Source organism: Bufo gargarizans, chromosome 5, assembly GCF_014858855.1.
Source record: "Bufo gargarizans isolate SCDJY-AF-19 chromosome 5, ASM1485885v1, whole genome shotgun sequence".
NCBI lineage: Eukaryota > Metazoa > Chordata > Amphibia > Anura > Bufonidae > Bufo > Bufo gargarizans.
Window position 1 is genome coordinate 3,126,394 of NC_058084.1, and position 15,648 is coordinate 3,142,041.

Here is a 15,648-nt window from a genome sequence, read left to right on the forward strand (position 1 = left end):
TGTGCACCTATGTAGGGGGCACTATTACTGTATGGAGGGCACCACATGTGCACCTATGTAGGGGGCACTATTACTGTATGGAGGGCACCACATGTGCACCTATGTAGGGGCCAGACAGCACAGGGTCGGCACAGTGATCAGGCACAGGTCAGAATCCGAGAATTGGGCAGAAGTCAGTACACAGGCAGACAAGCAGATCATAGGAGCTTTGCAGGATCTACCAAGCTTGTAAACCGATTGCTAAGGCGGTGAGTGGGACAAACAGCAGAAGCCGATTACCGGCTGAGCAGCTGCACAAAGAACCAAGAGACGGTTAACCCTTGAAATACTGTAGAATGAGGCAAGGTTCAATAAAGAATATCCCCAAAAGACACTGCCAGGGAGCTGTAACAGGGTCAGTAGAGTAGTGCCCATGCCCGTCTGAACAGCAGGCAAGGTGAGGTTATGGGCCACCGGCCATGGAAACAAATGCCATGAAGCTCCCGCCACAGCAGTTTTTGTGCTGCTGTTATTGGCAGAGGAAATCAGGAAGCTCCTAACAATTAGCCATTCTGTCACCAGTGTTTGTGGACATTATACACTGTGATAATGACAGACTGCATGCCTGGGTCTGGATGTTATACACCTGTGGTAATGGCAGACTGCATGCCTGGGTCTGGATGTTATACACCTGTGATAATGGTAGACTGCATGCCTGGGTCTGGATGTTATACACCTGTGGTAATGGCAGACTGCACGGCTGTGTCTGGATGTTATACACCTGTGGTAATGGCAGACTGCATGCCTGTGTCTGGATGTTATACACCTGTGGTAATGGCAGACTGCATGCCTGTGTCTGGATGTTATACACCTGTGATAACGGTAGACTGCTTGGCTAGAGGCTGGATGTTATACACCTGTGATAATGGTAGACTGCACGGCTAGAGGCTGGATGTTATACACTGTGATAATGGCAGACTGCATGCCTGGATCTGGATGTTATACACCTGTGGTAATGGCAGACTGCATGCCTGTGTCTGGATGTTATACACCTGTGGTAATGGCAGACTGCACGGCTAGAGGCTGGATGTTATACACCTGTGGTAATGGCAGACTGCACGGCTAGAGGCTGGATGTTATACACCTGTGGTAATGGCAGACTGCACGGCTAGAGGCTGGATGTTATACACCTGTGATAATGGCAGACTGCATGCCTGTGTCTGGATGTTATACACCTGTGGTAATGGCAGACTGCACGGCTAGAGGCTGGATGTTATACACCTGTGATAACGGTAGACTGCTTGGCTAGAGGCTGGATGTTATACACCTGTGATAATGGCAGACTGCATGCCTGTGTCTGGATGTTATACACCTGTGGTAATGACAGACTGCATGGCTAGCGGCTAGATGTTATACACTGTGGTAATGGCAGACTGCATGGCTGGGTCTGGATGTTATACACCTGTGGTAAAGGCAGACTGCATGCCTGGGTCTGGATGTTATACACCTGTGATAATGGCAGACTGCATGCCTGGGTCTGGATGTTATACACCTGTGATAATGGCAGACTGCATGCCTGGGTCTGGATGTTATACACCTGTGATAATGGCAGACTGCACGCCTGGGTCTGGATGTTATACACCTGTGATAATGGCAGACTGCATGCCTGGGTCTGGATGTTATACACCTGTGATAATGGCAGACTGCATGCCTGGGTCTGGATGTTATACACCTGTGATAATGGCAGACTGCACGGCTGGGTCTGGATGTTATACACCTGTGGTAGTGGAGCTAAATGACACATCTGAAGTCAATGATCAAGATGTGGGGCCCAATACTGTTCTCCATATAGTGTACAGATAACACAGAACTATTTCAGGATAACATCTCTGAAGCGAATTGCTCATTGTTTTCTAGTCCTGCTTACAGAGCTGAGGGTTTGCTACAATGTATAAGTGCAGACAATACTCTGCAAGGTTAACAAATCTCTCTCCTGTCTTGGACTCCAGGCTAATGTTTAACTGCCCCATGGGCTCCCCCAATAACCCCACAATGCCCCCAGCCTGGGGTATCACAGTACAAGGAGCACTGCATGTCCTAGGAGCAGATACACCAGAGGACAACTCAAGGACACAGTGGCCACTGAGGGAGGACAGGAGCTGGGAAAAAGAGAGAAAGGGTGGAGGAGCGGCAGTCACAAGAGCGAGCACCCCCTGCTGCTGCAGATACAATGCTAACGGGTGTGGACACTAAAGAGGCAGTACACATGTAAGACAAAGGGTGGAAGAGACGGTGCCCCCCCTGCCGCTACAGGAAGCGAGCACTAAATATGTGCCCCCTGATAACCTATACAGTACACATACTAGAACACATATTCCAGATCAGTATGGGCGCAGAGTGCGGACCCTCAGCTCTAATGTCAGGGGATTCCTAATTGGAGGAAAGGTTTAGGAATAATACAGAGCTGCCCATTTCTCAAGGGAACAAAGGTAATTGGACAATTATCCCAAAAGCTATGTAATGGGCTGCGTGTAGGGCTGAAACGATTACTCATCAAGTAATGCTACACCAAAAAATCCTCCATGCAAATTTTTTGCATCAAGGATTCGTTTGTGTCATGTGACCACGGAGCGGGAGTGAAGCACTTGCTATTACTTACCGCTCCGTGGTCACCCGCCGGCTCGTACCGCGCTGCACTGGATCCTGACACATAAGCGCGCACTATGACCCGACGCTGTGTGACGTCAGGATCCAGTGCAGCGCGCGGAGAAGAAGAGGAAGGAGCTGTGGAGCGGCGCCCCTAAAGGAAAGGTAAGTATTTTATTTCACTGGGGCTGGGGACATGGCACTGAAGGGGGCAGATGGGACTGGGGGACACGGAGGGGCTGATCCGGTGGCACTGGGGGACACACACGGAGGGGCTGATCCGGTGGCACTGGGGGACACACACGGAGGGGCTGATCCGGTGGCACTGGGGGACACACACGGAGGGGCTGATCCGGTGGCAGTGGGGGACACACACGGAGGGGCTGATCCGGTGGCAGTGGGGGACACACACGGAGGGGCTGATCCGGTGGCACTGGGGGACACACACGGAGGGGCTGATCCGGTGGCACTGGGGGACACACACGGAGGGGCTGATCCGGTGGCACTGGGGGACACACACGGAGGGGCTGATCCGGTGGCACTGGGGGACACACACGGAGGGGCTGATCCGGTGGCACTGGGGGACACACGCGGAGGGGCTGATCCGATGGCACTGGGGGACACACGCGGAGGGGCTGATCCGATGGCACTGGGTTGATCACACAGGGGGAAACGAAGGGTGTTGGGGACTGATGGCAGGGGGTCTGATGAGTTTTTATAAAGGAAAACAGTCTTAATTCATTTTTTCTTATTAGATTAATCGTAAAAAATAAATCGATAGAATTTTCGATTACTGAAATAATCGTTTACTGCAGCCATAGGTGCATGGGCTATTCCATCGTTAATCCATTATCAATTAAGCAGGTAAAAGGTCTGGAGCGGATTCCAGGTGTGGCATTTGCATTTAGAAGCTGTTGCTGTGAACCCACAACATGTGTTCAAAGCAGGTCTCAATGGAAGTGAAACAGACCATCATTAGGATGAAAAAAAGAAGAAATCCATCAGAGAGATGGTGGAAGTGTTAGGAGTGGCCAAATCAACAGTACATGCTGGTAAAGAAAAACAAAAAGCGCACTGGTGAGCTTGAGAACTCAAAAAGGCCTGGACGTCCATGAAAGACAACAGTGGTGAACGATCGCAGAATCCTTTTCTATGGTGAAGAAAAACCCCTTCACAACATCCACCCAAGTGAAGAAGACTCTCCAGGAAGGTGTATCAATATCTAAGTCTACCAAGTGAAGACTCTCCAAGAAGAAGGTGCATCAATATCTAAGTCTACCAAGTGAAGACTCTCCAAGAAGAAGGTGCATCAGTATCTAAGTCTACCATAAAGAGAAGACTTAATTAGAGCAAATCCACAGGGTTCAACACAAGGTGCAAACCATTCATCAGCCTCAAAAAAAGAAGAGCCAAAAAACATTTAAAGAAGCCGGCTCAGTTATGGAACAGATCAACCTGCACCAAAGTGATGGGAAGAGGAAAGTATGGAGAAGGCTTGGAAATGAAGGAGAAGGCTTGATCCAAAACACACCACCTCCTGTGTAAAACATGGTGGAGGCAGCGTGATGGCATGGATGGCTTTCGGTGGCACTGGGGCACTATTGTTGATGATGTGACTAAAGAATGGAGCAGCCGGATTAATTCTGAAGTCTACAGGGATAGACCTTCTGCTCAGATTCAACGAAAAACAGTAAGGTGGATGGCGCCTCATAGGACAGATGGACAACGACCTAAAAAATACTGCGAATACAAAGTGGAATATTCTGCAATGGCCGAGTCAATCACCAGATCTCAGCCCCATCGAGCATTTCACTTCCATGAGGCAGAAAGACCCAGAAACAAGCACCAACTGAGGAGAGCGGCAGTAACGGCAAAGCCCCACAAAGGAGGACACCCAGCGTCTGGTGATGTCCATGGCTCCAGAAGTCAGGCGGCCATCTTGAACATCATTATGGGGGCGGCCATCTTGAACATCATTATGGGGGCGGCCATCTTGAACATGATTATGGGGGCAGCCATCTTGAACATGATTATAGGGGCAGCCATCTTGAACATGATTATGGGGGCGGCCATCTTGAACATGATTATGGGGGCGGCCATCTTGAACATGATTATGGGGGCGGCCATCTTGAACATGATTATGGGGGCAGCCATCTTGAACATGATTATGGGGGCAGCCATCTTGAACATGATTATGGGGGCGGCCATCTTGCCTAAGCTGATCTTAACAGCATTTAGAAAGCGTTAATAAAACTGCTTTACGGCAGCCCCATGGGCCATAGACACAGTGGTCGGGAGGGGACCTCAGTGACTTCCATAGGAGAGTCTTCTGGGCATGCTCCGTGACCTGTACAGAGGTCGTTGTGCAGGGAGGTGGAGTAGATGAGCTCTGACCATCATCTCTTGTGAATGGTGGATCCTGTGGTATCTATACACAGAGGTGTTATCATTACAGGCAGGATTAGAATGGCAGATAACTGCAGTAAAGTGATCTGTACAGACCAACTATTACACCTAGCGCCACGTGCAAAAACTGCAGGATTTCTGGTTTTAGTCTAAATATGAAAAGTGACATGAAAAATTAAATCAAAAATTATTTAAAAATATGTTAAACATAAAAGAGTGAATTAAACAGCAGGTCATGCGCTGATGACACATTCGCTTTCATTGGTCCAATTACTTTTGAGCCCCTGAAACGAGGAGGTTTGTAGAAAAATGGCCGCAATTCCTGAACGTTCCGCGGGACTAAACCTGGAGGTGGACCTGACTGTATAAGACACAGTGGAGGAGCTGCAGTCATGAGACCGCGCACCCCCTGCTGCTGCAGATACAATGCTACAGTAACTATGTGACCCCCTCATAACCCACCTTATATACAGAACACATGACAAAGGCGGACACCCGACTGAGCAGGGCTTTACTACTACTGGAGGCTGTATAGGTGGGAAGTAATGCTACTATGGGCACTTACTATTACTACTGGGGACACTGAGCGGAGCATTATTACTTATGTTGCCTGGCACAGTATCAGCTTGGCACAATTATTATTGGGGGACACTGTGTGGCAAGAAATATTGAAAGGGGCACCATTTGCGAGGTGCTAGTATTTTCAGGAGGACCATGTGTTTCGGCAGTATAGTATTTGGCAGCTTTGGGGAGCACAGTATTGGAGGGGCACAAGGGTGGGGAGTTTGTGTTGAGAAGATGTGGTGGATGATGGAAAAGTAAGGAACCAAAGATGAGGCAAGCTCTGCAGAGAGGAGATGCGACTGGGAGAAGTCATCATGGTGGTGAGGGATGAATGGAGAAAAAAACAAATGTCAGAAGACATCACTGAAGGTAATGGGCATGTAGAGCTATGTTCTCCTGTATCTAGTTTATAAAGTCATCCATCATGGGTCCTAATATGGAGTCTGTCATTTTGTCTGGAAGATTAGTGCTGCCCTGTCCTTGCATCAAATCTGAAGGAACTGCTTCCGGAGTTTCAGAACAAGTCCTGATAGCGGCGTGAGCATAGCCTGGACACACGACGAGATACGGCCTCTAGCCTGGACACACGACGAGATACGGCCTCTAGCCTGGACACACGACGAGATACGGCCTCTAGCCTGGACACACGACGAGATACGGCCTCTAGCCTGGACACACGACGAGATACGGCCTCTAGCCTGGACACACGACGAGATACGGCCTCTAGCCTGGACACACGACGAGATACGGCCCCTAGCCTGGATACACGACTAGATACGGCCTCTAGCCTGGACACACGACGAGATACGGCCTCTAGCCTGGACACACGACGAGATACGGCCTCTAGCCTGGACACACGACGAGATACGGCCCCTAGCCTGGATACACGAGATACGGCCTCTAGCCTGGATACACGACGAGATACGGCCTCTAGCCTGGACACACGACGAGATACGGCCTCTAACCTGGACACAAGATGAAAATCGGCCTCTGACCCAGATACAATATGAGATATGGCCTCTAGCCTGGATAGAGGATGAGATACAACTGGGCATGGAGGCACAGAGGTTCTATATGGTATCTGGTGGCACATTTACCCACAGATGTCACAGCTGGACCTGTAGATCCTGCACACTCATAGGTTGGTGAAGCCGTTGTCCCAGCTGGTCCCATAAATAAATGCTGGATTGGCAATAAATCTGGGGACCAGGCGGCCAAGAAAATGCAATCTGGGGGAGACATTTCTGGGAAACTTATGTGTGAGGGGTGACCGACTATTGTATACAATGGCTTCCCCAATCATCACACCAGCAGTTGGGGCAGGACTGAAGAGCTCAGCAAGAGGCCTACTATTGGAACTCAACTGTCATGGGAGCCAAACAGAGCCTGGATATATCACTAAAGACGATACGGGTCAAGTCCTTAGAGGTCCAGGTTTCTCATTCATGTCACCACTGCAGACTGGTGACTGTGGCTGGCTGTCAAAGGCAGGACACATAATGGGTGCAGAGATACCAAATGTTCTTCTGCTAAGCACCTGGAGACAGTCCAGGCAGAGACAGGGGTGTAATTAGAAGGGCCGCCTGTGTCTGGATTTTGGACAATGAAACTGTGGGAGCTGCTCGCGATTGTCTGAGGATCAATGATCCTCTCTACTGGTGCCTGCACCATCTGTACCTTATTCACCATGGGTGCGGGCACTTGTGCAACCACTACTCCCAACATCTCCCAACAGCAAGGTCAGAACAGACGAGATGATGGGCAATTCATCATCAATCCTCTCAATGTCTGACAACTGAAGGTCTTCCAGTATGTCATAGAGCAGGAGTAGGCAACCTTCGGCACTCCAGCTGTTGTGAAACTACAACTCCCAGCATGCATACTTCCTCTGCTCTTCTCAGAACGCTCACAGAAATAAATGGAGCATGCTGGGAATTGTAGTTTCACAACAGCTGCAGTGCCGAAGGTTGCTGATCCCTGTCATAGAGGAATGTCCAGCAATGGGGGGGGGGGCTAGCACCTTTACGGCATCTTGTGGCAAGACTAATCAGACCAAAGCTGTCATCAATTACTTATCTGGAAGACAGTAGGACGACCTTTCCATCTGGGGCGTGATATTTTTTGTCAGTGTATGTTAGGATTTATTACTTTATAACTTTGGGGAATTTGGCTGGAACCTCTTGTCACTAGGGGTACTTGGTGTGAATCTCAGCCGTATACTATATAAAGTCCATATATCACGGAGAGAGTACACGGGAGGAGCACAGAGAGTATGGTATATACAAGGTATATAGTACACCGGGCACAGTATAACCGTGTATAGAAGGTATCACAGAGGGTATACGAGGTACATAGGATAGAATACAGGTGTACACCGATCTACAGGTGGAACTCAAAATACTAAAATATCCTGCAAAAGTCCATTTATTTCAGTAATGCAACTTAAAAGGTGAAACTAACACATGAGACTCAGTACAGACAGCGAGAGATCTCAGGCCTTTATTTGGTATAATTTGGATGATTATGGCTTACAGCTTATAAAACCCCAAAGTCACAATCTCAGAAAATTAGAATATTACATGAAATCAATAAAAAAAAGGATGTTAAATAGAAAAATGCAGGAGCTCTGAAAAGTCTAATCATGCCTATGTACTCAGTACTTGGTTCGGGCCCCTCAATGATGCGTGGCATGGATGCCTCCAGCCTATGGCACTGCTGAGGTGTTATGGAAGACAAGGACGCTACCAGCCTATGGCACTGCTGAGGTGGGATGGAAGACCAGGACGCCATCAGCCTATGGCACTGCTGAGGTGTTATGGAAGACCAGGACGCTACCAGCCTATGGCACTGCTGAGGTGTGATGGAAGACCAGGATGCTACCAGCCTATGGCACATCTGAGGTGTTATGGAAGACAAGGACGCTTCCAGCCTATGGCACTGCTGAGGTGTTATGGAAGACCAGGACGCTTCCAGCCTATGGCACTGCTGAGGTGTTATGGAAGACGAGGATGCTTCAGCCCTCAGCTCTTCTGCATTGTTCGGGCTCATGTCTCTCGTCTTCCTCTTGGCAATGCCCTATAGATTCTCTATGGAGTTCAGGTCAGGCAGTTTGCTGGCCAATCAAGCACAGTAATCCCATGGTCATTGAACCAGGTTCTGGTACTTTTGGCAGTATGGGCAGGTGCCAAGTCCTGCTGGAAAATGAAGTCATCATCTCCATAAATCTTGTCTGCGGAAGGAAGCATGAAGTGCTCCAAAATCTCCTAGTAGACGGCTGCGTTGACTCTGGACTTAACGAAGCACAGTGGACCAACACCAGAAGATGACATGGCTCCCCAAATCAACACAGACTGTGGAAACTTCACACTGGACTTCAAGCATCTTGCAATGTGTTCCTCTCCATTCTTCCTCCAGACTCTGGGTCCTTGGTTTCCAAATGAGATGCAAAAGTTGCTCTCATCAGAAAAAGAGGACTTTGGAGCACTGAGCAGTACTTTTTTTCTTCAGCCAAGGTAAGACGCTTCTGACGCTGTTTGTTGTTCAGGAGAGGCTTGACAAGAGGAATACATCTGAAGCCCATGTCCAGGATCCGTCTCTGTGTGGTGGCTCTTGATGCACTAACTCCAGCCTCGGTCCACTCCTTGTGAAAGTCCCCAACACTTTTGAATGGCCTTTTCCTGACAACCCTCTCTAGGCTGCGGTCATCCCTGCTGCTTGGGCACCTTTGTCTTACACACTTGTCCCTTCCACATAACTTTCTATGAATGTGCTTTGACACAGCACTTTGCTAAGATCCAGCTTCTTTTGCAATTACCTTTTGAGGCTTTCTCTCCTTATGAAGGTGTCAATGATGGTTTTCTGCACAACTGTCAGGTCAGCAGTCTGTCCCACGATTGTGATTCCTACTGAACCAGACAGAGACAATGTAAAGGCTCAGGAACCCTCTGCAGGTGTTCTGGATTAATGACTAGAGGTGACACTGAGCCGAGAATATTAAACCTTTTCACAATATTCAAATTTTCTAAGATTGTGACTTTGGGGTTTTATAAGCTGTAAGCCATAATCATCCAAATTATACCAAATAAAGGCCTGAGATATCTCGCTGCCTGTACCGAGTCTCATTTATTAGTGTCACCTTTTATGTTGCATTACTGAAATAAATTAACTTTTGCACAATATTCTAATTTTTCGAGTCTCACCTGTATATACGGAGATATACGCTCCTCAACATTGAAATTGCCGCACCCAGAAGAAGGCGTAAGGAATCAAGAAAGTAGCAGGAGTCGCTGAGATCTGCAGATGATAAAAAAATGTTTAGCACCTAGCTCCAATCAGTGGCATGTGGGAGGGGCAAAAAGCCAGACTAAAAGCAACACTTTCTATCCACATGAAACCTTAGAAACCTGAGCAGGTCGCGAGATGATTATGTGATGCCTCCTGTTCATCGCCAGTGATCACCACTTGTCACACACTGAAAGGAGCAGAATCCTTGAGCCGAGAGGCCTCGGTTTATCACTCCGGCAGATCACTACGCTCCTAGGACGAGATGTCAGCACTGTTCTACGCTTCAGCTGAGAGGCCTCGGTTTATCACTCCGGCAGATCACTACGCTCCTAGGACGAGATGTCAGCACTGTTCTACACTTCAGCTGGGAGGCCTCTGTTTATCACTTCGGCAGATCACTACGCTCCTAGGACGAGATGTCAGCACTGTTCTACACTTCAGCTGGGAGGCCTCTGTTTAGCACTTCGGCAGATCACTACGTTCCTAGGACAAGATGTCGGCACTGTTCTACACTTCAGCTGAGAGGCCTCGGTTTATCACTCCGGCAGATCACTACGTTCCTAGGATGAGATGTCGGCACTGTTCTACACTCCAGCTGAGGCCTCGGTTTATCACTCTGGCAGATCACTACGCTCCTAGGACGAGATGTCAGCACTGTTCTACACTCCAGCTGAGAGGCCTCGGTTTATCACTTCGGCAGATCACTACGTTCCTAGGATGAGATGTCGGCACTGTTCTACACTTCAGCTGAGAGGCCTCGGTTTATCACTCCGGCAGATCACTACGCTCCTAGGACGAGATGTCAGCACTGTTCTACACTTCAGCTGGGAGGCCTCTGTTTATCACTTCGGCAGATCACTACGCTCCTAGGACGAGATGTCAGCACTGTTCTACACTTCAGCTGGGAGGCCTCTGTTTATCACTTCGGCAGATCACTACGTTCCTAGGACAAGATGTCGGCACTGTTCTACACTTCAGCTGAGAGGCCTCGGTTTATCACTCTGGCAGATCACTACGTTCCTAGGACAAGATGTCGGCACTGTTCTACACTTCAGCTGAGAGGCCTCGGTTTATCACTCTGGCAGATCACTACGCTCCTAGGATGAGATGTCGGCACTGTTCTACACTTCAGCTGGGAGGCCTCTGTTTATCACTTCGGCAGATCACTACGTTCCTAGGACAAGATGTCGGCACTGTTCTACACTTCAGCTGAGAGGCCTCGGTTTATCACTCTGGCAGATCACTACGCTCCTAGGACGAGATGTCAGCACTGTTCTACACTTCAGCTGGGAGGCCTCTGTTTATCACTTCGGCAGATCACTACGCTCCTAGGATGAGATATCAGCACTGTTCTACACTCCAGCTGAGAGGCCTCGGTTTATCACTTCGGCAGATCACTACGTTCCTAGGATGAGATGTCGGCACTGTTCTACACTTCAGCTGAGAGGCCTCGGTTTATCACTCCGGCAGATCACTACGCTCCTAGGACGAGATGTCAGCACTGTTCTACACTTCAGCTGAGAGGCCTCGGTTTATCACTCCGGCAGATCACTACGTTCCTAGGATGAGATGTCGGCACTGTTCTACACTTCAGCTGAGAGGCCTCGGTTTATCACTTCGGCAGATCACTACGTTCCTAGGATGAGATGTCGGCACTGTTCTACACTTCAGCTAAGAGGCCTCGGTTTATCACTTCGGCAGATCACTACGTTCCTAGGATGAGATGTCAGCACTGTTCTACACTTCAGCTGAGAGGCCTCGGTTTATCACTCCGGCAGATCACTACGCTCCTAGGACGAGATGTCGGCACTGTTCTACACTTCAGCTGAGAGGCCTCGGTTTATCACTTCGGCAGATCACTACGTTCCTAGGATGAGATGTCGGCACTGTTCTACACTTCAGCTAAGAGGCCTCGGTTTATCACTTCGGCAGATCACTACGTTCCTAGGATGAGATGTCAGCACTGTTCTACACTTCAGCTGAGAGGTCTCAGTTTATGATGTCAGCACTGGTCAAAACTGTGTGTCCCGGTAGTTGAGATGAACTCGAATGACAGGAAGAGCAGCTGAGAGGAGAACCTCTGCCCAGATGGATCATCCGATTAGAAGAATAGCGCCTAGTAATCCATTTTGTACTGCAAGTGCCACCAAGGGCGGCAAGCAGCATCTACACAAACCATCAGAATGCGTCTGCACGACACTGGGCTATGAGCCAGACGTCCAGCTACAGGTGTCCATGGACCTCACCCCATCACTTTTAAAGGCTAGCAGGTGGCAATGGAGGTCTGTCCTCTTCAGTGAGGAGTCCTGATTTGGTCCCGTATACAAAGATAGCCGGAGATTGGTACTAACTGCTCAGTGTCACATTGACTTGGTCATGGAGCCAGTTGTCCGACCCTTTCACCCAGGAGCTATTTTTCAGCAGGACAACACCAGGAAACATGAGGCTACTCTGAGGAGCCTACGTGCCCTAAATGTGCCACCATGGCCTGCAGTGTCCCAATCTCCCATCGAGCACATCTGGGACTTGATTAGTCAGAAACTGTAGAGGGAGCTGCCAGTAGCAGATCTTGATGATCTGCGTTCCCTAGTGCATTCAGAGATGTTGAACCTTCTCAACCATTAATAAGCTCACTGATGGCCACCAAGGCGTGGAACTGAACGTGGCATTCATACTCGACACTGAATAAATCGAGAGGTTTCGAATATTTTGTTTCCATTTTTTATCATTAACATGTCTACCGATCCTGTGATTTCCAGAATCCCATGACTTTTCCTTGGTTTCAATGTTGAGGAGAGCAGAGACAAGGAACAGAATAGAGAATATACAGATCACAGAGAAGAAAATTTTGCTCCTCAGGACACACATTGTGAGCGCAGCTCCGGGGGAAGGTACATGCTGAACATGCAGATTCCAGCTGAACACAGGGTCCTGTTAAAACTTCACTTTTATTGGATACAACATTAAAATCTCAGTTGAAATGTCAGGGTTAACGCGTTTCAGCCGCAGTCATAAGTCATAAACCTTGAAAGACCTGCTCTTATCTGAGACTTCAATGCTGGAACCAATAAACTGTACGATTTAACAGGAAATCGGGGATGGCAGGAATCTGCACAAACAGAGGTGTATACAGGGTATACTGCAGGGGTGTATATGAGAGGTATATACAGGGGTGTATATGAGAGGTGTATACAGGGGTGTATATGAGAGGTGTATACAGGGGTGTATATGAGAGGTGTATACAGGGCGCACTGCAGGGGTGTATATGAGAGGTGTATACAGGGCGCACTACAGGGGTGTATATGAGAGGTGTATACAGGGCACACTGCAGGGGTGTATATGAGAGGTGTATACAGGGTGCACTGCAGGGGTGTATATGAGAGGTGTATACAGGGTACACTGCAGGGGTGTATATGAGAGGTGTATACAGGGTGCACTGCAGGGGTGTACATGAGAGGTGTATACAGGGTATACTGCAGGGGTATACAGGGTGCACTGCAGGGGTGTATATGAGAGGTGTATACAGGGTGCACTGCAGGGGTGTATATGAGAGGTGTATACAGGGTATACTGCAGGGGTATACAGGGTATACTGCAGGGGTGTATATGAGAGGTGTATACAGGGTGCACTGCAGGGGTGTATATGAGAGGTGTATACAGGGTATACTGCAGGGGTGTATATGAGAGGTGTATACAGGGTGCACTGCAGGGGTGTATATGAGAGGTGTATACAGGGTATACTGCAGGGGTATACAGGGTATACTGCAGGGGTATACAGGGTATACTGCAGGGGTGTATATGAGAGGTGTATACAGGGTATACTGCAGGGGTGTATATGAGAGGTGTATACAGGGCGCACTGCAGGGGTGTATATGAGAGGTGTATACAGGGCGCACTACAGGGGTGTATATGAGAGGTGTATACAGGGCACACTACAGGGGTGTATATGAGAGGTGTATACAGGGCACACTACAGGGGTGTATATGAGAGGTGTATACAGGGCACACTACAGGGGTGTATATGAGAGGTGTATACAGGGCACACTGCAGGGGTGTATATGAGAGGTGTATACAGGGTGCACTGCAGGGGTGTATATGAGAGGTGTATACAGGGCGCACTACAGGGGTGTATATGAGAGGTGTATACAGGGTGAACTGCAGGGGTGTATATGAGAGGTGTATACAGGGCACACTGCAGGGGTGTATATGAGAGGTGTATACAGGGTGCACTGCAGGGGTGTATATGAGAGGTGTATACAGGGTGAACTGCAGGGGTGTATACAGGGGTGTATATGAGAGGTGTATACAGGGTGCACTGCAGGGGTGTATATGAGAGGTGTATACAGGGTATACTGCAGGGGTATACAGGGTATACTGCAGGGGTGTATATGAGAGGTGTATACAGGGTGCACTACAGGGGTGTATATGAGAGGTGTATACAGGGCGCACTGCAGGGGTGTACATGAGAGGTGTATACAGGGTGCACTGCAGGGGTGTATATGAGAGGTGTATACAGGGTATACTGCAGGGGTGTATATGAGAGGTGTATACAGGGTATACTGCAGGGGTGTATACAGGGTATACTGCAGGGGTGTACAGGGTATACTGCAGGGGTGTATACAGGGTATACTGCAGGGGTGTATATGAGAGGTGTATACAGGGTGCACTGCAGGGGTGTATATGAGAGGTGTATACAGGGTGCACTGCAGGGGTGTACATGAGAGGTGTATACAGGGTATACTGCAGGGGTATACAGGGTGCACTGCAGGGGTGTATATGAGAGGTGTATACAGGGTGCACTGCAGGGGTGTATATGAGAGGTGTATACAGGGTGCACTGCAGGGGTGTATATGAGAGGTGTATACAGGGTGCACTGCAGGGGTGTATATGAGAGGTGTATACAGGGTGCACTGCAGGGGTGTATATGAGAGGTGTATACAGGGTGCACTGCAGGGGTGTATATGAGAGGTATATACAGGGGTGTATATGAGAGGTGTATACAGGGGTGTATATGAGAGGTGTATACAGGGGTGTATATGAGAGGTGTATACAGGGCGCACTGCAGGGGTGTATATGAGAGGTGTATACAGGGTACACTGCAGGGGTGTATATGAGAGGTGTATACAGGGTGCACTGCAGGGGTGTATATGAGAGGTGTATACAGGGTGCACTGCAGGGGTGTATATGAGAGGTGTATACAGGGTATACTGCAGGGGTGTATATGAGATGTGTATACAGGGTGCACTGCAGGGGTGTACATGAGAGGTGTATACAGGGTATACTGCAGGGGTATACAGGGTGCACTGCAGGGGTGTATATGAGAGGTGTATACAGGGTGCACTGCAGGGGTGTATATGAGAGGTGTATACAGGGTGCACTGCAGGGGTGTATATGAGAGGTGTATACAGGGTGCACTGCAGGGGTGTATATGAGAGGTGTATACAGGGTATACTGCAGGGGTATACAGGGTGCACTGCAGGGGTGTATATGAGAGGTGTATACAGGGTATACTGCAGGGGTGTATATGAGAGGTGTATACAGGGTATACTGCAGGGGTGTACATGAGAGGTGTATACAGGGTATACTGCAGGGGTGTACATGAGAGGTGTATACAGGGTATACTGCAGGGGTATACAGGGTATACTGCAGGGGTGTATATGAGAGGTGTATACAGGGGTGTATATGAGAGGTGTATACAGGGGTGTATATGAGAGGTGTATACAGGGGTGTATATGAGAGGTGTGTACAGGGGTGTATATGAGAGGTGTGTA

General features: G+C 49.0%; 1 protein-coding gene across 4 annotated transcripts in view; it reads right to left on the reverse strand.

Moving 5' to 3' along the window:
- SLC52A2 (solute carrier family 52 member 2) overlaps positions 1–15,648 on the reverse strand; it is a 48,256-nt gene that overhangs the window by 23,819 nt on the left and 8,789 nt on the right. For 2 of the 4 annotated variants that reach the window (XM_044292793.1, XM_044292796.1), the window contains exon 2: positions 9,795–9,888. The exons of the other annotated variants lie outside the window; for them this stretch is intronic. The gene's annotated coding sequence lies outside the window, so the exon portion shown is untranslated. The remainder of the gene's footprint in view (positions 1–9,794; positions 9,889–15,648) is intronic. 4 annotated transcript variants of the gene reach the window in all.